The 19,644-nt window shown below is 35.9% G+C and overlaps 1 protein-coding gene across 3 annotated transcripts in view; it reads right to left on the minus strand.

Moving 5' to 3' along the window:
* The window catches only part of fam168a (family with sequence similarity 168 member A), a 68,498-nt gene extending 53,526 nt beyond the window's left edge, over nt 1-14,972 (minus strand). For 2 of the 3 annotated variants that reach the window (XM_079824983.1, XM_079824979.1), the window contains exon 1: nt 14,482-14,794. The gene's annotated coding sequence lies outside the window, so the exon portion shown is untranslated. Of the gene's footprint in view, nt 1-14,481 lie in introns of all 3 variants that reach the window. The other variant, XM_079824980.1, reaches the window with a different exon arrangement.
* Nucleotides 14,973-19,644: the final 4,672 nt, after the last annotated feature.

Raw genomic sequence — 19,644 nt, forward strand, 5'->3', positions numbered from 1 at the left:
CAATAGGCCCTTCCCCTCCCAGCGGCTCCCTAACGGGACCTGAATGAGAACAGGGCATGGAGGGGAGTGCCCCTCTCCCAAAAAACACCATTGTTTTAACTGCCCTGCAAGAGCTTGTCCTCTCTAATTCTAAAAAGGTCTATTCTGCCTCAAATCCTGCCTTTCACTGAGGCACAACCTCCATTTTGTATAGGACATTATCCAGCAAACAATTGCCTCAAAACCAACATGGTGTGCTGAGATGCCCCTGTCAGTATTCAAACCCCGGGTTCTTCTGTTGCCGCTTTCTCCATCCATTTACCCCCCCGACATACACACAGTGCCACAAACGTCGGCACCACAAGAGATGCATTTATCAGCTTCTTTCCTTTCTTCACCTTGACACTTTCTTCCTCCGTGGAAATAAGGAGGGAATGGTTTTCTTATCAAAGAGCTTGACTGGAGCTACTACTCACAGCATACTATTTTTGTAGTATGCATTGTGTATATTGCACACATTATGTGAATTTTCTAAATGATGCACATGCACAAATAGTTCGGGGTCGGAAAGATGTTTTTGAAAGAAGTCTCTTATACCCACCAAGGCTGCATTTATTGGATAAAAAAAGTAATATTGTGAAATATTATTATAATTTAAAACAACTGTTTATTCCAGTGATGCTAAATTATTCATATGCTGATTTGCTGTTCAAGATACATTTCTTATTATTGTCAATTCAAATATTTTTGTATTTTTTTAGGATTATTTGATCAATAGAAAGTTCAAAAGAACAGCATTTATTTAAAATGGAATATTTTATAACATTATAAATGTCTTTACTGTCATATTTGATCACGTTAATGCATCCTTGCTAAATAAAAGTATTCATTTCTTTAAAAAAAACTCTTTCTGAATACAGACTTTTGAATGGCAGTGTACCTGTACCATACATTTCCAGTCTGACATAAACAGGAAGCAAACTATGATTTTTAACACCAATTCTACCATACTACTCATACTACACAGTATTTACGAACAATATAGAGATTTTCTCAACTATTTAAATTGGACTGCTACATTTTAATACATAAACAATACTTTAAATTTAGAACCATGCTACTGTTTACTATTGAACATTGAATAGTTCGTACTGATTTACATACTATTTTTCTACAAAATGTAAATAATAGGCTAAATTTAGTAGCATTTCCATTGCAAACACAGCTGCAATTAGTTCAGATCACAAACGGCTTAAAAAATATAAAATAATTGAACGGCACTCACCGAATTAGTCATACTACAACTGTTTGAAACATTTACCATTGGATAATGAATATTGTTTCGCACTCTTATTAATTAAAATAAAACAAGCAGAACCCATATATTATGCTAATATTCCATTCGCAAACATTCATTCACATTCTCTCTTCGTACAGTCGTACAGTTTTTCAGTCATGACGCTGCATTCTTCAGATAGTTATGTGTGAGGGAGTTCATACTGAACATGCTCAGTACTCGTGTGACATTAAATTATGTTTAGCAGCCTGTACAGCATCCAAACACACACAAACCGAGTCACTCTCAGTCCACATTTACCCAAATGTGTTGGTTCAGCAGGATTTCTGTGCAAATTATGACAATGGAGAGGAGCCAGCAGCTGGCGGAGACCATACCCCCCCCCCACACACACACGTTAGGTTTCCATTTTTTATGGAGACTGTCTATAAACAATGATTTTTATACTGTACATTCTATCCCCTAACCCTTAACCATTTTCAAAAAAACACTATTCCGTATGATTTATAAGTGTTTTTTCCTCATGGTGACCAAAAAAATGTCCCCACAAGGTCAAAAACTATTGGTATTACTACCTTTGTGGGGAAATTTGGTCCCCACAACATTGGGTTTACCAGGGTCACACATGCACACATCTTATCAAAGGATATCAGAAACTATCACACATTCAGATCTGACGGGCAGCTGTTGGACATGAAAACTCTGTCTGCAAGCTGGTCAGACCTGAAGGCAAGTGTGTGTGTGTGTGTGTGTGTGTGTGTGTGTGTGTGTGTGTGTGTGTGTGCGCGCGCTGCCCGAGGGTCTACAATACTACTGCCGATGGTGAGCATATATGAATGATGGAAGGGGTGGGAGGGGTGGTGGGAAATACATAATATCACTCTCCTGAATACAAATATCTAATCTATAAACAGCACAGTCTGCATGTAGGTTTGACTGTTTTTATCTGCCGTCAGACTATCTAAGACGTTGTTGCCATACCGTGTTGTTAAGTGTTGCATCTTGCTTCGGACTTGACTGGCATTCTTACACCACAAGCTTCATTCTTTCTAACCTTAAATCCACTTTTTTGTTGCAATTATTCTGCTTATTGTACATATAAAATACAAGAAGTTTATATCAGTAGTCCCATATTCATAATTGCGACCACACAGTCTGTTTACAATGTCTAGCATTGTAAGAGATGTTTACATCTACAGAAAGAGAGAAAGAGAGTTCTTGCATGCCTATAAATATAATGACTGTAAATACTTTATATAGGGTGCATCTCAATCCGCTCCCTAGTTCAGTAGTGAGGGCACTGATCAGGGAGTCGGCCATTTTAAGGGCTGTCTCAATCGCAGAATCCTTACAGTGTACTGAAACGTTTGCTCTCTAAAAAGTCCCACAATGCACCGTGAAAACAAGGGAGCCTCGATGCTCACTATGTTCCCTTAACGGAAGTTCTGAAGCACGAAACATATATCACGTGAGCACTCTCTACACTTAATGACACGTGATAGATGTTTTTTAAAAATATAAACCATTATTTAATTATATGTCAGCATAATTCATCGCTAGACAGGTAATGAACATAATCTAGCTAATATTTATCATTCATTTACGGTTAAAATGTTGCACGTATGTAACAAGCAAAGTATTTATCATAAGGTACTTTAAATAACATTAAAACAATGTCAGAAAGATATCGGTTTTGCTGTTGTTCATTAATACCAGTAGTGTACAATGAGGACGTTGTCATGTCGCCATCAGTGTCCCAATGTGTAATGAGCCATGGTCCTTACTGTCCTTCCCAGGTGCCCGAATTAATGTACACAGTACACTATACTAATTCATGACCTAGAAGCTAGGGAGCTGATTGAGATGCTCGAGTTCTTCCGTCAAATCTTCATTAACAGACAGCAGCTTTTATATCTGGGTGGAGTCACATGTAGACCACAAAACTGATGGGAGCAGCTCCAGTGGAGAACAGTGGATCTAAAACCTTCAGCTCATGTCTCCATATCTCTGTCGCTGTAAATTAAGCAGGGTTCAGACGACATAATATTTTTGTCTGTTAGATAGTCACGATAGTCACTGTCAGATTATGCGATTTTATGCGATTTTGACTCCTGAATTCTTGTTGTGTCACGGATAAGAAACTACACGTTGTGAAAACTACATGTCAGACTACACGGTGCTTCTCGACCAATCATTGCTAGCCATCTTTAACGATGTAATCGAGAAGGTGGAAATAGGGACTGTCTGATTTCACAAGAGTGTAAACAAACAATGCTTGTACTAGCCTAATGCTAATTCCAGTCCCTTACGGAAATTTAACCATGGTTTTATTATAGTAAAAGTGTAGTAAAAATGTTTTTTGGCTAATTGATTACCATTTGTATAACCAATTTTTTTTTTTTTACCATGGTTAAACTATGGTTAAAGTAGCAAAGCCATGGTTAATTTGTGGTTACCATGGTTTTTTACGATTACAAATAAAACCAGGTTAATTTTCGTAAGGGGGACTCACCGGGTTATGTCAGCCAACAATATTATTCTGCAGAATTATTCGTTATTCGCTTTGAAGCCATTATCCAAATAAGGTATTCGGCTTCAGGCACATCCCTAATATGAATATACTACATGTACTGGCATATACTAAAATTACGCTGGGTCTCAAGAAAACCATCTGGTGCTTTAAAGTATCAGTAAATAAATACTATAATGAAACATTAAGTACCTTTTTACTCTAAAAAAGAACCTTAAAGAAGCTCAAGAACCCTATATAGACAAACGATAAGTAGAAGGTTCCTTACTCAATCTGCGGTGCTGCAAATAACTACTACATAACCTTCATTATACTTTCTTAAAACGCTCCTAAACCACGTGTTGCATGTCACAGCTGTGGGATGTCTTGAAATAGACTTGAATGAATATTTGGGTGGCTGTGAGCATATGTGTACGTATGTGTTTATGATCTGTAGTTTATAGTAGCGCAATTACAGCAGCTTTTCAAAGGAGCTAGAGACGCTCACACAGCGAGAGACTCCTTTGTTTACTCCCTTGAAAAGGAGACTAGTCTTTTTTCATTTTAATATGTTTGGTGTGACAAAACCAGTAGGAGTTTCATTTTTTCCCACAGAGAAATTCAGCAAGGCTGTGATTTCAGTGTCTGCCCACAGAAAGTCCAAAAATACGCCCATCCAGAACCATCTCAGCCTACACGGCGCTCGGATGATGTTTAGTAGACGTTTGTTCACCACTTCTCACACAGAATGCGTAAGTTCACTACATTGCTAATAATTAGTGTCAGCATCATGCCAAACACACTCACTAACATTAGCATAATACTTGCTAATGCCACTTTTGTTATCAAAATTTTCGTATCATTTCTCACTAATTCCTAAAAAGGAACACTAATTAGGCTTTGAAAGCGCTAAAAGTCAAAGATATATTCAGCAACCTCTTCTAAGACTTTAACCAAAGGGCATTTATTTTCATAATATAGACTTTGAAAGGATAATCTCACTAACTATAGTAAAGTCCTGCTTTCACTGTCTGGTTATTATCCTCTTAAATGTCTTTTGCTCTGATTCTAACCGTTTGAGTCATGTTATTCACTAGGTTGAGGTTGATGGCATTTGCGAACACCTGAAAAACATACCTGTTTAGCTATATGGCTCTCCATGGAGAGACTTTTAAAATCTCTCCTGGTAGAAAAACTAAAAGGTGCATTAATGTGTTTGAGAATAAAAAAGGTTCCAAAAACTGTATGAATAGCCAATCTTTTATGAATTACCAAGTAATTGTTCTGTAATTGTTACACTAATATCAGGAGAGTTTTATATTATCGTGGCAGGTAGAGATCCATCCGTGTTAAATATTGATCCGGGTCGCTAAAGACTGATAATGAAATCTGGATTACTGTATGTAATCAGTTTCTAAAAATTGGGTATTTGTAATTGGATTAAATTATGTTTTAAAATACTCATAATCAGATCAAAGTTCTTTTTATTACTGATTGATGATGATTACATCACACAAGTGCCAGTAAATTATTCATAATTTATTGATTCTCTTTAACTCTTCTTTTTTATCTTTTAAATTTTACTTTATAGAAATGTCCTTTCTGGATTCACAGAAATTATTTAACTTTTAAGGAATGTTTTCTCACCATTATCTATCTAATCAACTCCGGACAAACACATGAATTATTATTTTAATTATCACCCAATAAGTCATTTTACCATGTATTATTATGACTTTGGAAAGCTTTTGTCTTCAATATTTATTTGCACAATTTCACAGTAATTTCAGTGTAATGCAGGATTTCCCAAACTGTTTTGTCAGCCAAACATCTTTGACCTAATTAATTGACTTGAACTCCTGCTGAGATTTTAAGATCTTAAGAGATTTTAAGAGGCTTAAATCACAAAAATAATAAAAGCAGCGTTATATACGTGCTTTCTTACGTATCTGATAAGCCAACGCATTAACCCCATTATAAATGCTGAAGCGAAGGAAAGAACAGTAAATCACAACTATTCAGTTTGACTGCGGCGCTACAGTATACATTTTCCGTCTCTTACAGATTGTTTAAAATGTACTAAGCAATTTGATACAGTTTAGCAATTTGATACTAAGCAATTTGATTTACTGGCACTGACACATACTTGTTACTCACACTTATTTGCTAGTTGACACTGTATCATCTTTTAGTTTCAGTCTCTCTGAAAAGCCTGTGCCAAACTGTATCTTGTTTAAAAACGAATCCGCAGTAAAATGAAGCAAACAAAAGAACAGTATCTTACTGACTGGAACTTCGTTAAAAATAAAGTTTATTCATGTTTCTTAATGTTCCAAATTGTTTACAAGATAGGTTAGTTTGAAAGTAATCTAAAAGTAATCAAAAAGTAGTCCGTTTATATTACCTGAAATGTGTAATGGAAGGATTAAGTTACGAAGTACAATTTTCGCAATGTAATTTTCAAACAATAACGTACTACAATTTAAGTAATCTACCCAGCACTGTGAATATTTACACAATATTTACAACAACTCTTCATTATGACCCCTGCAGGTTTGCCTTTTCAAATCACAAGATACTGATGTTCAATTATATATCATTATTATATATAGCGTTACATTTTGTTATTGTTAGAGATGATCTCATGAGGAGACACTGGTAGCTTGAAACGGAATCGCAAATCTAATGGGATTTCCCTGCAGCCACAAGGCAGGATCTCTGAACATTTTCTGCTCCTGCTTATCAGAGGAAACCAACATCCCCTCAGGGTGTGCGTGTGTGTGGTTAATCTGAGGTCTATGAGCACTATTGCAGTGAATGTATAAGCTAACACACAGCTGAGAGGTGCCGTCGATCATAATCCTCTCATTTCACTGTGGATTTGGCTCACACACAGTTCATCAAAAAACATCCATCTATTTTTTACAGTAAAAAATAAAACCACCTCCGATGAAAAAGGAGTCTCACAAAAGACGCATTAACGCAGAAGTGCGCAGACACGTATCATGACACATTTAAGACGTTGCCAAGGACTCGCATTGTAACATGTTTGTTGCAAACTGCAGACTTTCAACACTCGTGAGAAATATCAGCAGCCCAATTACTGAGCAGATGAATAAGAGGTTCTCGCAAAATCTGGACGCTTTTCAAGGAAAACGTAGCAGTGAGTTTTATCAAAATTGTACTAGGGCTGCACGATATTGGAAAAAAAACAAGCATTTGCATCTGAAGCGAATCGATGGGTTTTTGTAAGAAAAATATCCATATTTAAAACTTTATAAAGTAAAATATCTAGCCAGATAGGCTAAGCAATGGCTCCACCATAGCAGTGTAAAAGTTATGTGAGAAATTTATGATGATTTATTTACAAGTCATCACTTTTACCAATAATTGGAATTTCAAAAATATTTTGCTACAAATTGTCTACTAATCTATTAGTCTGCCTTTACATTGCTTTAAAGCGTTACTGGTATTTTAACATGTCATCTTCCTGAGAACCATAAAAAAAGCTTTTGTGAATTTTTTTTCCCCGGTCATTACATTGTTTGGAGCATAATGTTAACCTATGTTATATGCTATATCCTCTGCTCTGTAGAGGACACCAGAACCCATTTATCGAGAAAATTAAAAGACATGAAAAGACAAACAACGGGATTTTTGGGTAATAATACTTTATTAATGGGTAATAATATTTTCATAAGAATGTCTTATATTTCATAAGAATATCCAGACTTAAAACTGTGTATGTTGTCAGAGAAATTTGCTAAAATATAATGTCCTCTACAGAGGCAAAACCTCAGGAGGATATTTCTGTCTCGTGCAGAGTGGCATTTATATTTAGATGTCACTTCCGAAACTTTGCTGCATGCAATTGGCTGTCGGTTCTCTTAGCAACAATAGTTTTATTCAATGAATGTTATAGACTGTAGCCTCTAAAGCGAGCCAAGATCGCTACGATCACTAAAATGCTGTTGCTTTGTCAGTTCATCGCGATCTCACAAAGTTCCGTTATAAAAATGAAGTTGTCAACAATAAATCTCTTACTTACATTGTGTCTTGACTTTGTTAATGAGAGGTTTCACAGAAACTGGCGTTTTGAGCCGTGAGATTCTGATCGCGTTCAAGAGAGCAACAATCTGTGATTGGCTACATTACTCACCGCTGCAAAAACACGCTGCAAATAGATGCATGTGATGCTCTCCAGAGCTCGGACACAAATGTGCAAATCTGTTTCGCCAATATTATTACAGTATCAACTGAGGGTGCTTTTGCTTGCGTTTGAGGGTGCTTAGCACCTCCGTAGAACTTTCACGTCTTCTTGCGCTTGAATGGTTTAAAATCAATTGAATGTTTAATCTGACAGGTCCTAAAATGCATACAGATGATAAACAATGACTGTATGATGGTTAAACTTTGAAATTAATCCGAGAATCAAGTGCGTTTCGAACAGTGGGGCCTGTTACTTGACATCGCACATTCTACAGTGTGACTATAGCAGATGTGCACATTGCGATATCGATGCTAAATAAATATATCGTGCAGCCTTAAATTGTACAACTTAAGTGCCCTCTCTATGCTAGAGTTCTCCAGGACATCATTAAAGAAGACGAACATTATAGCCCCTTACGCCGTGGGAAGTCCTAGGAACTTAGTTAAAGAAACTAACCACCAGGGTGGCTCCCCCGTCAACTAAATGTTCCCCTATGGCCATTTTCCTGGTTGCATTCGCACCGCCAGAGCACCAGAGCCTGTGAACACAGTGCTCCCAGACAGTCTTCATTAGTTTACGATCTGTTTAACAGTCAAGTCTAATATGTTGTTAGATAGAACTGTTGTTAGGGCTGCTCGATTATGGAAAAAATCATAATCACGATTATTTTGGTCAATATTGAAATCACGATTATGTAACACGATTATTTCACATGACTTTGGGAATGTGTTGCATTTATAAAAAATACACCTTTCAACAATTCAATTGAAATTGAAACATTTGTTGTACTTTTTGAACTATTAAAATAAATAATATAACATATATTCAAATCAAAGTATAAAAGTATTCACGTAAAAATGATAACCACAAATAAATAAGATCAACAATATGGTTCGGCTAGATATGCTTTTCAGGTATGTCTAACATTAGTTTTCAGGTACAGAAATGTATCAAAAGTAAAATAACATTGCATATTTAAGTGCATAAATTAAAGATTAATTCTATTAAACTTACAAAAGCTATTCAATCAAGAGCGGTGAGTGATGTTCTTGTCTTTTGTTGTTTGACATTAAACAGACGGAAGTAAAGGCTACTGCCCCTTTAAGAGGATATGCGTCGTCTTTCTCGACTGTATAAAGTTCACTTAAGGCATATACAGACTATGTCTGCTAGGATACTCATCAATATGGACATGTTGACATACGTTTTGTGTGAGTTTGTCCGTTCAAGAGCAAGACTTCAAAGAGAACTCAATATTTGCGCGCTGTGAGGCGCACATTTTCTCACAGCGCGCGCGTCTTCTCATTCGCGTCTTCTGGCACTAAACCCGGGTGAAGACGGCGAAATGGCAGCACTCGCATGCATTGAACAAAGTTTACAAAGAGAGAATTATTTGAAAAATATGAAGGAAAAAAAGGACGTTTACACGGCACCCCTGCTCTCGTCAGTTTTTGTTTCTTTATTAGATTGTCATAGGTCACTCTGTGTTTTTTCAAGTGGTTAAACAAATTCGTGATGTTCCCTTGCGTTGCAGTCACTACCAAATACCATGTAGCAAATCTTGCACGTAGCATATTTCTGCTCGTCGTCTGATTCCTCGAAGCCAAACTGTTCCCAGACAACGGAGTTGGTTTTGCCTTGGCTTTTTTGCTCACCAAACGCTGCTGTAACTGCCCTCCTTCTGCCATCTTTACTCGCGCCGAGTTTTTAAATTCCAGCGGATGATATGCACACGAGTCACGAGACTCACGAACTGAGAGAGATTTGTGGCTTCGGGAGGGGCGGATGTTTCATTCAGAACGCAAGACAAAATAAGACTGTTCTTGCAAAACTGAACATGGCGAAATAATCGTTTTTTCTCGATTGTACTATTTTGGTGATCGTTGGGAGGCAAAATCGAAATCCGATTAATTGCACAGCCCTAACTGTTGTACAAAGAAAGTAGACAGTATATGAAAAAAGATTAGCCTTTGCCGCGTAGTTGATGCCCAATGTCACTAGCTGAGCAGAAATACATAATCATTGTTTTGCTTAGTCCCCTCAAAGTTGCGTTGAATTTTCTCCTTAGCGTTCGTAGAGTCAGTTTGTTTAGTAAATTAATAATCTGTGTGTGTACTCAGCTTTTTGTTAAAAATGGCGGGTACCAATGTTTTGCATGCGTTCGGCCAATCAGCATACACTTACGCCACTTGGTCCCTATTGTGCTGCGTTAGACCCTACTCTGAAGTATGAGCTAATTTAGTTTTCCCAACAGGAGTTCCTAGAAGTAAAATAGTTTCCAGTTGCCTGCGTTGCGAAGAGGCCAAAAAGCAGGTACTTCCGCCAATAGAACTATAAAAAGGTTCCTGCACTCTGTACACAGAAGCTTCTCTACTTTTCAATGCATATACTTTCCTTTTACATCCATGACTCTATATATAAAATAATCAAAAATATTAAATCTAAACCATTAAACCTCAACTGGTAATTTTGCACAGTGTTATCTGTAGTTGCTAAGGTGTTCTGAGTGTATTTTAGCACGTTGCTAGATGGTTATTTACTTTACAAAAATCATAGTGGTTTAGGTTATTTTCATCATAAATTGGATCATTTTGCCAAATAAAAAAGCAGGGCTCCACTGATACCACTTCCAGGACGAGTCCAATACAGATACTTTCAATTTGATACTCGCGATACGATTACCGATAGCTGTATTTTCATTGCATTTGTAATTTTTTTTAAGCATTGGCTAGAGAAAACTAAAGAACATGAAGTATATTAGTTGGCTTAATTTGTTTAGCAAATAGAAATTTCTTTCAGTTATTTTCACGCATAATTATGCCTGTGTTAACGTATTGTATAATCTTCTGTTACTTTCCCTGTTCATTCTATTGCTCTGTCATATTTTATCTTTCATTTAATAGAAAAGCGAATATTCAGGGCTGCTCCACTACACCGGCACAGTAATCACATGACGGTTTCTTGCAATAATGTAGGGAACCACTTCTTATACATAAACAGTTAATGTTTTTCCATTATGCTCTCTGTTTGCTCTGTTGTCAGTGTTTCTTTGTCTGGACACAAACACTGTACACTCTCTGCGTGGTATCAATTTTTGATATTGGAGCATCCTGAAAGCGGAATGAAACAGCGCTACTTGTTCACCTATGCTCTACGCCTAGGCGACTTGGAGTAATTGTCCTCTTAAGCGGTGAAAAGTAAGGTACACACGTGACGATGTTTATTTTTTATTACCAAACCCATGCTACAGAAGAGTCATGTGAAACCCAGGAAACCTTGAGATTTAAACTTGTGACATATGGATATGAGAGCATATGAATAAAACTAAATTAAACAACAATCTCAATTTCATTAAACATTTTCATTTAATTTCATGAACTTTTGTATTAAACATGGCCCTTTATTTTCATTAAAAAGCTTATTTCTGCTATAACCTAAAAAAAGATGACTGTAATTTGTTACAGCTCAATTTATTTGTTTTTCTCAAATTATATTTTTGATTTGGCTCATTTTGTAAATGTAGAAAAAATAATTTAGACAACTGCAAACTGGGTGCTGGTTAGAGATGCCAGTACTGTACAGATGTTCCTGCCTCTTCGGAAGCGGAGCCGCGCGAAAAGTAAAAAAAAAATGCTGTGCACACCACCACACGAAATGGGGTCTCACACACTCAACGCAAACGACTGCCCTCACCGCAGTGACATCATCTTTGCCATGCGTACCTTCGCGCTTGTGCGGACGCGCCGAGTATAAACGGGGGCTGTGTCCGAAATCTCCCCCTATACCTTTAAATAGAGCACTATTTGAGGGGACAGCCATTTGTAGTGGTGTCCGAAACCACAGGCCCTGTCCCAAATGGCACACTTCATGTGCACTTTCGGTCTTGTGGACTTACAATAGCCGCTGCGTGCGCGCGTCCATTAAGTCCACAAGACCGTAGGCTGTCCCATTCGTCATTTAAGCTTAAAGAAGGGTGCTCGTGAGCGCCCCCTTTGCGGCTGCTATGCGCCCTCGATCCGCACTTCAGCTGAGCCCGCAAGTTCGCGAGCTACGCAGAGGACTTCTACCTGGCAGTCAAAGCGGCATTACGACGTGAAAGTGCGGACTCAGAGGAAGACAGTTAGGGTTTAAGGTGCCATTTGGGACAGGGCTACAGTGGATGGTATCAAGTGCACTCATTCAAACCCACAACGCACCGCAATAATGAGTGTACAACTCGAGAATACCCATAATGCACTGCGAGGGTCGCGTCGAGTGAGAAGCATTCAAATTCAGGGCAGAATTCTCTGTTATAAACTAAGTTTCAAGATCCAGGAAAAGTAACACTTGGTGGCAAACAAACACTTTTATTTAAAAATAAAAAATATGAAATTACCACTATAACCAGTAGATGGCAGCAGAAGAGCACTTATTGACTTAGTAGACATTTCCACTTAGTAGACATTTCCACGTTTTTCACATGCTTTTGAATTTATACTTTATGAAATCATTATCATAAAATAACAAATAATCTAATTTTTTTCAAAGTTTGACACTTTTTTGTACTGAAGTATGAAAAGTCATAAAGTGTCATGAAAAACAAAAACTTTTCTTCAGATTGTGATGGAATTACACAGACAGAAAGTAAAGACTGCTCCTTTTATATAATAATTGAAGTTGTCAGTTCAGTATGATACTATAAGAAAAATGGTAGCCTATATTTAATTTAAAGAGCAGAATATTTACATTTTTTCCCTATAAAAATGTGTGTCTTTGAGTGTTACTGTTGTTAATAAACGTTATATAACATTATAATAAACTCAAGCTCAATGTTTTACTGTCAAATGTGCATTTCCAAGAAATAAACTTATCTGTACTTATTAATGCAAAACAATAGTAATTCTATGATTAAATAACCTTTATGATTACCCCCCCAGTCTTCCATTCCAGCACCTGTCACTCCAACAAACTACAATAAATCCTATAATAATGACAAAACCCCAAATGCTTCAGCATTTTGCAGCACAATCCATAAACCTTTAATAACTTGCAGTCATATACTGAAATGGCAAGCTTTTCTTTACAAATTGAATTTCGAGCGGATAATGAAACTATCAATGAAAACAAACGAAGCGTCTCTTCAGCCACTGTAACGTTAAGACTATCTATCAGAAGAGCTATTGACACTTTTATTGCAGGAATGGTGGATTGGAGAGCACATGATGAGCAAGCCGTCTGGAGTGATCCAAGCCGATCACCGATTCAGAGCATCGTCACAGATTTTAATAAACATCAGCTTTTTGGCCTTTGGATTCTGAACACTTCACATTTTTGTTGGGTAACATCACATTACACCGTCTCTGTTCGTTTTGGTTAGAGCTAGAACAATACCATTATTATTGTAATCAATAACAATAAAATAAAAATAGCAAATGGTGATTATTTTTACATTTAAGGCGCAAATAATGTTTTATTTCTGGATTTTGGCACAGATATAAACAGAACATTAGACAACCACATTAAAAACACAACATTGGATAAAAATTATAATAATTTGTTGTTTATGAAATCAATATAACATATAAGATGCTTGTACGCTTTATATAATTTACAAGCAGCTTATATATTTTAATTCATATTAATTATCAATATGTAACATGGACAATGCAATGTAAAATGTCACCCATTGTTATATCAACTGATGGAGTTCATATTGTTTTGCATTCCCTCACTAAAACACAAAGTACCCTCATACTGGCTATGCATGGCTGTAAATATTAAATTAATTTCATAAACGAGCACAGAAACGGTCATGGATGTCCAAAAAACACACCGACTGCTATTCGATACGGACCCATGTGCAGTTTTCCTTTGTATCAATCAACCAGGAATGCATTGATAAAAAAAAATATATGCCAAATGAAAAATGATAATGGCATAAAACGAAAGCATCGCGGATCAATGCAACAACAACAAAAAAGAGAAAGTAGCAAAGGCGCTCGAATGCGCGTTACATTGTAACGCTGTTCAACAAAAGAGCTTTATTGCGTCAGAATCGCTGTTACATCGTTGCACATGGATGCGTCCGATTTTATGATCGCGCTTCGTATTTCCTCATAACAGCGTTTATGATTTGATCTCTTGTGTGTTTAAAGGCCTCAAACTCCTCCAGACACCATTTTGAGTGTCTCTGTGTCTCAGCTCTATGGAATGTCCAAATGCATGACAAGGGAATGAACAAAGTCAGCATGAAAAATCTCTCTCATTCATGGAGCCGTCCCGAAAACGGCGTTAACCGATATTCTGAACTCGAGTGCATTTGTTTTGTCTTCAATCGCCATCAGACACTTTTAGAAAGAGCCTCACCATCACTAACACACATTGGCAGGAGAAAAGCATTGCTGCTGTTTGATGGTGGTGAAGCTCTAATGGTGGTTGGATGGTGTTTCTGGACTTTAGAAATCCCTACACTACTTTGGAAATCAAACTACATCAAATGTTACTCACCGGAGTGCGATGCTTTAGATTGGTCACCCTGATCCAGTCTGTGATCCCGGTTTAGAGCGATCTTCTGGGTTGCAGAGGGTCAGTCTATTCTCCGTGAGTGTGAAGGTTTCCTCCTCCGGTTGATTTTTCAGGCTGTATGGAAGCACATAAAGCGATGGGGGATGGGGGATGCCAGAAGAGAAGAGAGGAAGGGAGGGGGACAGAAAGAGAGCTAGAGAGAGGGGGGCAGCAACATGGAAACACAAGAGGAGGACCTCTCTGTCTGACGCACGACTGAACGCACCAGTCACTCAGTGCACCATCCATTCGCCATATGCACGAGCAAAAATCATCCAATATGGCCAAATATGAATGCATGCGTGTGCATGAAAAGAAGCCATATTCTGTTTTAATAATCCATATGCATAAACGTCCATGTATGTGTAGTCTATGTGAAAGCAGACTCAGCAAAAGTCAGAAAAATGCGGCAGTTCATACGCACTTTTTTTTGTAGTGTTGCTGTATTTTAAGCAGGAAATGTAGGGCTTATTTAAATATTTATATTATCATTAACAACAACAACAATATAATAATATAACAATAAACATTTTATGGATATATATATATATATATATATATATATATATATATATATATATATATATATATATATATATATATATATAAATATAAAATATATATATTTAAATATATATATATATATATATATATATATATATATATATATATATATATATATAAAATATTTTAAAATATTTTATTGTATATTGCTATATATATAAATATGTATAGTCGTGTGTGTGTGTGTGTGTGCGTGTGTGTGTGTGAGATCAATAAAATATTTTAAAATAATAAAAAATTTATAATATTATATTACATAATTGAATTATATATATATATTATATATATATATATATATATATATACATACATATATATATATATGTATATATATATATATATATATATATATATATATATATATATATATATACATATATATATACATACATATATATATATACATACATATATATATATATATATATATATATATATATATATATATATATATATATATATATATATATATATATATATATATATATATATATATATATATATATATATATATATATACATTTTTTAAAATATTTTTTTGTGAGAGATCAATAAAATATTGTAAATAAATAATAAAAAATGTATCCATAAAATATGGTCCCCGTTTATATATATATGTGTGTGTGTGTTTATTGTTACACACACACACACACACACACACACACACACACACACACACACACACACACACACACACACACACACACACACACACACACACACACACACACACACACACACACACACACACACACACACACACACACACACACACACATATATATATATATACACTTTGTTATATTTTCATATATTTTCATATTTTATTGATCACACACACACACACACACACACACACACACACACACACACACACACACACACACACACACACACACACACACACACACACACACACACACACACACACACACACACACACATGGTCGTTTTTGTTGCTTAAATCAGACATAATATAACATTTTATACATACATAAATATATCATAATAATAACAACAAACGATATAATATAATTATATTATAATATAATATGATATAATATAATAAAAATAGTTCACGAGCCCTCTAGTGTCTGTAATGAACCTCTGCATGAGGAGAAGGAGAAGAAAGGGGTTTTACAGGCGACTCATGCAATTGAAACAGGAAATATGTAAACTAGTCTCATATTTCAACAAGTGGGGCAATGAATAAATCTTGCTACCATTCTGAACGGCCAATTCCCCAGTGAGCAGGATAAAGAGAAAGCAGCTCGGTTAGCTGGGAAAGAACAACAATGCCACCTTGTGTTTCGAACACGATAACAGATCAAATTTCATCTGTATCGCTTTTTCTTTCGTGTTCTTGAGAGATTATTTGAAACGTAGTTATATACAATATAGCCTATATTACATTAATTCCCTCAAAAATAAATCCCCTTACTTAAATACCGAATAACAGTAGGCCTACTTGTATGACATGGTGTAGCATGGTAATTATTCAGTGAAGCCTAGACTGGTGTAGGTAACGTATTAGAAAGTAACTACTTCAAAGAGCACAATGGAATCTCCATAATCAACATGATATCAACATGGTACATTTAATTCCATGATCATTTTTGATATTTTTTATTAGCCTACATGTTAAAAAAAAAATTGACAGTTGCTTAAGCGCAGTCTGATCGGCCGGAGACGGGATATCAACTCATAATGTAGCCTTATATGCAAACGATATAAAATGCACATAATATAATGTATTACATTATAATAAAACATTCATAATGTAATAATTTTCTCAAAACGTCATGAAATCTTGAACTCATAATGTAATAAAAAAAATTTTACATTGAGGAAAATGTATAACTCACCAAAACATGTCACATTTTCAATATTGTAAAAATATTAGTATTCCCTTAAATCCAGTCTCAACCTGCCAACAACATCCACCAGATTATACTACTACTACTACTACTACTACAAATAATAATAATTAATAATAATTGCATGAATATTTAAATGTTGCATTTCGCAGGTAGTTTAAGGTTGGCGTTAGATTTTTTAAAATGTAGCCTACTTTAAGGAATACTAATATTTTTTATGTTTTAAAAGCTATTACAATAATGACAATATGACGCGTTTTTGGTGTTTATAATGTAGGCTAATCATCTTCTCATAATTTAAAAATTATTATATTTTGAGCTCAAGATTGTATTATATTTTGAGAAAAATGTATAATAATAATAATAATAATAATAATAATATACTTATTACATTATGTGCATTTTTTGACATTATGTACAGTTGCTACATTATGAGTTGCTACAGAACGTCAGAGCAAATTATGTCAACAGAGTTCCAGTTCTCGAGATTAGAAACTCAACAGCGCCCTCCTCTGACAATGAACAGACTCGACAGTCTAATGAATTTACAGTGAGAGAGATTTTACAAATACAGGACATTTGGACTAGAGTCACTCAGCTACAACGTTTTCTGAGCAGATCGGGGTTACAAACTTCACCTCCTAAAATATCATGGTAGTTCCAATGTTATTCTTGAAAGTACCTTAGAGCACCATAGTGTAAATACAATGGCACATAAATCAGTCTCATTATAAATTACTTTTGCCATACCATGGCATTTCCATGGTACTTCAAGGTACGTCCAATATACCATGGTATGGTAGGTACTACTATTGAAATGTCAAAAACAAAACAAAAAAAACAAACAAAAAAACTGTGGTGCTATGGTACATGTTAATAATACCATGGTACTTTACTTTACATTTATCTTTCAGACGAATACAATCAGAGTTATATTGAAAAATGTCCTGGCTCTTCCAAGCATTATAATGGCAGTGAATGGCTGCCCAAAATTTGAAGACCAAAAAAGTGGATCCATCCATTATAAAAGTAATCCACACAGCTCCGGGGGTTAATAAAGGCTTTCTGAAGTGAATCAATGGGTTTTTGTATATTAAAACAAAAATCCATATTTAAAGGTCCCATGGCATGAAATTTTCATTTTATGAGGTTTTTCAACATTAATATGAGTTCCCCTAGCCTGAGTATTGTCCCCAAGTGGATAGAAATGTTGATCGGTGTAAACCCGAGTTCTGGCTGTCTCTCTCTGCCTTTGAGAAAATGACAGGCCAGACGAGCCAATCCTAAAGTCTCCTGGTTTGACGTCCAAGCAGGAACGGTTTCCTACGGTGGCCCAGTAGTGCACAACACAACAAAATTTAAAAAGCATACATAAGTTCACAACACAACGAAATAAATCCACAACACAACGGAATGAAACCATAACACAACGAAATCAAGACACAACACAACGAAATCAAGTCACAACACAATGAAATCAAGTCACAACACAAAGCAAAATCCACAACACAACGAAAAGTCCACAACACAACAAAATAAATCCAAAACACAACGAAATCAAGCCACAACACAAAGAAAAATCCACAACACAACAAAATCAAGCCACAACACAACGAAAAATCCACAACACAACGAAAAGTCCACAACACAACGAAATAGCCACAACACAACGGAAATGCTCCCGTCCACTAGGGGACTCTCGGAGTGCGGTAAAGTTAGTTTTCCTTGCCTTGTTCTATATAGATTCGCCAATCTCACAAATATTTAAACACTACGGTCAGTTTTAAGTGTGCAGTTGTATATCGACATGAAATATCAATTAAAAATCACTTACGTGCATAATAGCTGCATATTTATACTCGAGAACGCTTTGACCCGCTGCCTCGGCGCTAAGGGAGCGTCTGCCAATTCCACCAAGTTGAAAAATAATTTGTATGAATTAAATTAACTTTTTTTTTAATTTTCAAATTCCAATGTTGTGTTGTGCATTATTAAGTTAATTTTACCAATACAATCAAGCTGTGGAATTTTAACATGTCTGTTTTTAAATGTTAAAAGTAATTTTAATTCATACAAATTATACGTTTCAACCAATTGGTGGAATTGGCAGACGTTCCCTTAGCGCCGTGGTATCAGGTCAAAGCATTCTCGAGCATAAATATGCAGCTATAATGCATGTAGGTGATTTTAAATTAAAATTTCATATAGATAAACAATGGTTAGCCTACATACTGTTAAAACTAATTGTGGTATTGATTTCTTTGTAAGATTGCAGACTCTATAGAACAGTGCAAACTTTACAGCGCTCCGAGTGCCCCCGAGTGGTCGGGAGCATTTCCGTTGTGTTGTGGCTATTTCGTTGTGTTGTGGACTTTTCTTTGTGTTGTGGCTTGATTTCGTTGTGTTGTGGCTTGATTTCGTTGTGTTGTGGCTTGATTTCGTTGTGTTGTGGATTTATTTCGTTGTGTTGTGAACTTATGTATGCTTTTTAAATTTCGTTGTGTTGTGCACTACTGGGCCACCGTAGTTTCCTCCCTTTCCTCCGCCCAGAGAATCTGGCACGCCCATGCAAACGCTCGAGAGATCATTGCATCATTGCTTGTGAACGAGTGAACGCTGGCAGTTTCTCAGTGTTTGGATGTACAAATGAAAACAGAAGTCTTTT

Source organism: Gobio gobio (assembly GCF_949357685.1).
Source record: "Gobio gobio genome assembly, chromosome: 9".
In the NCBI taxonomy this organism is placed as follows: Eukaryota; Metazoa; Chordata; class Actinopteri; order Cypriniformes; family Gobionidae; genus Gobio; species Gobio gobio.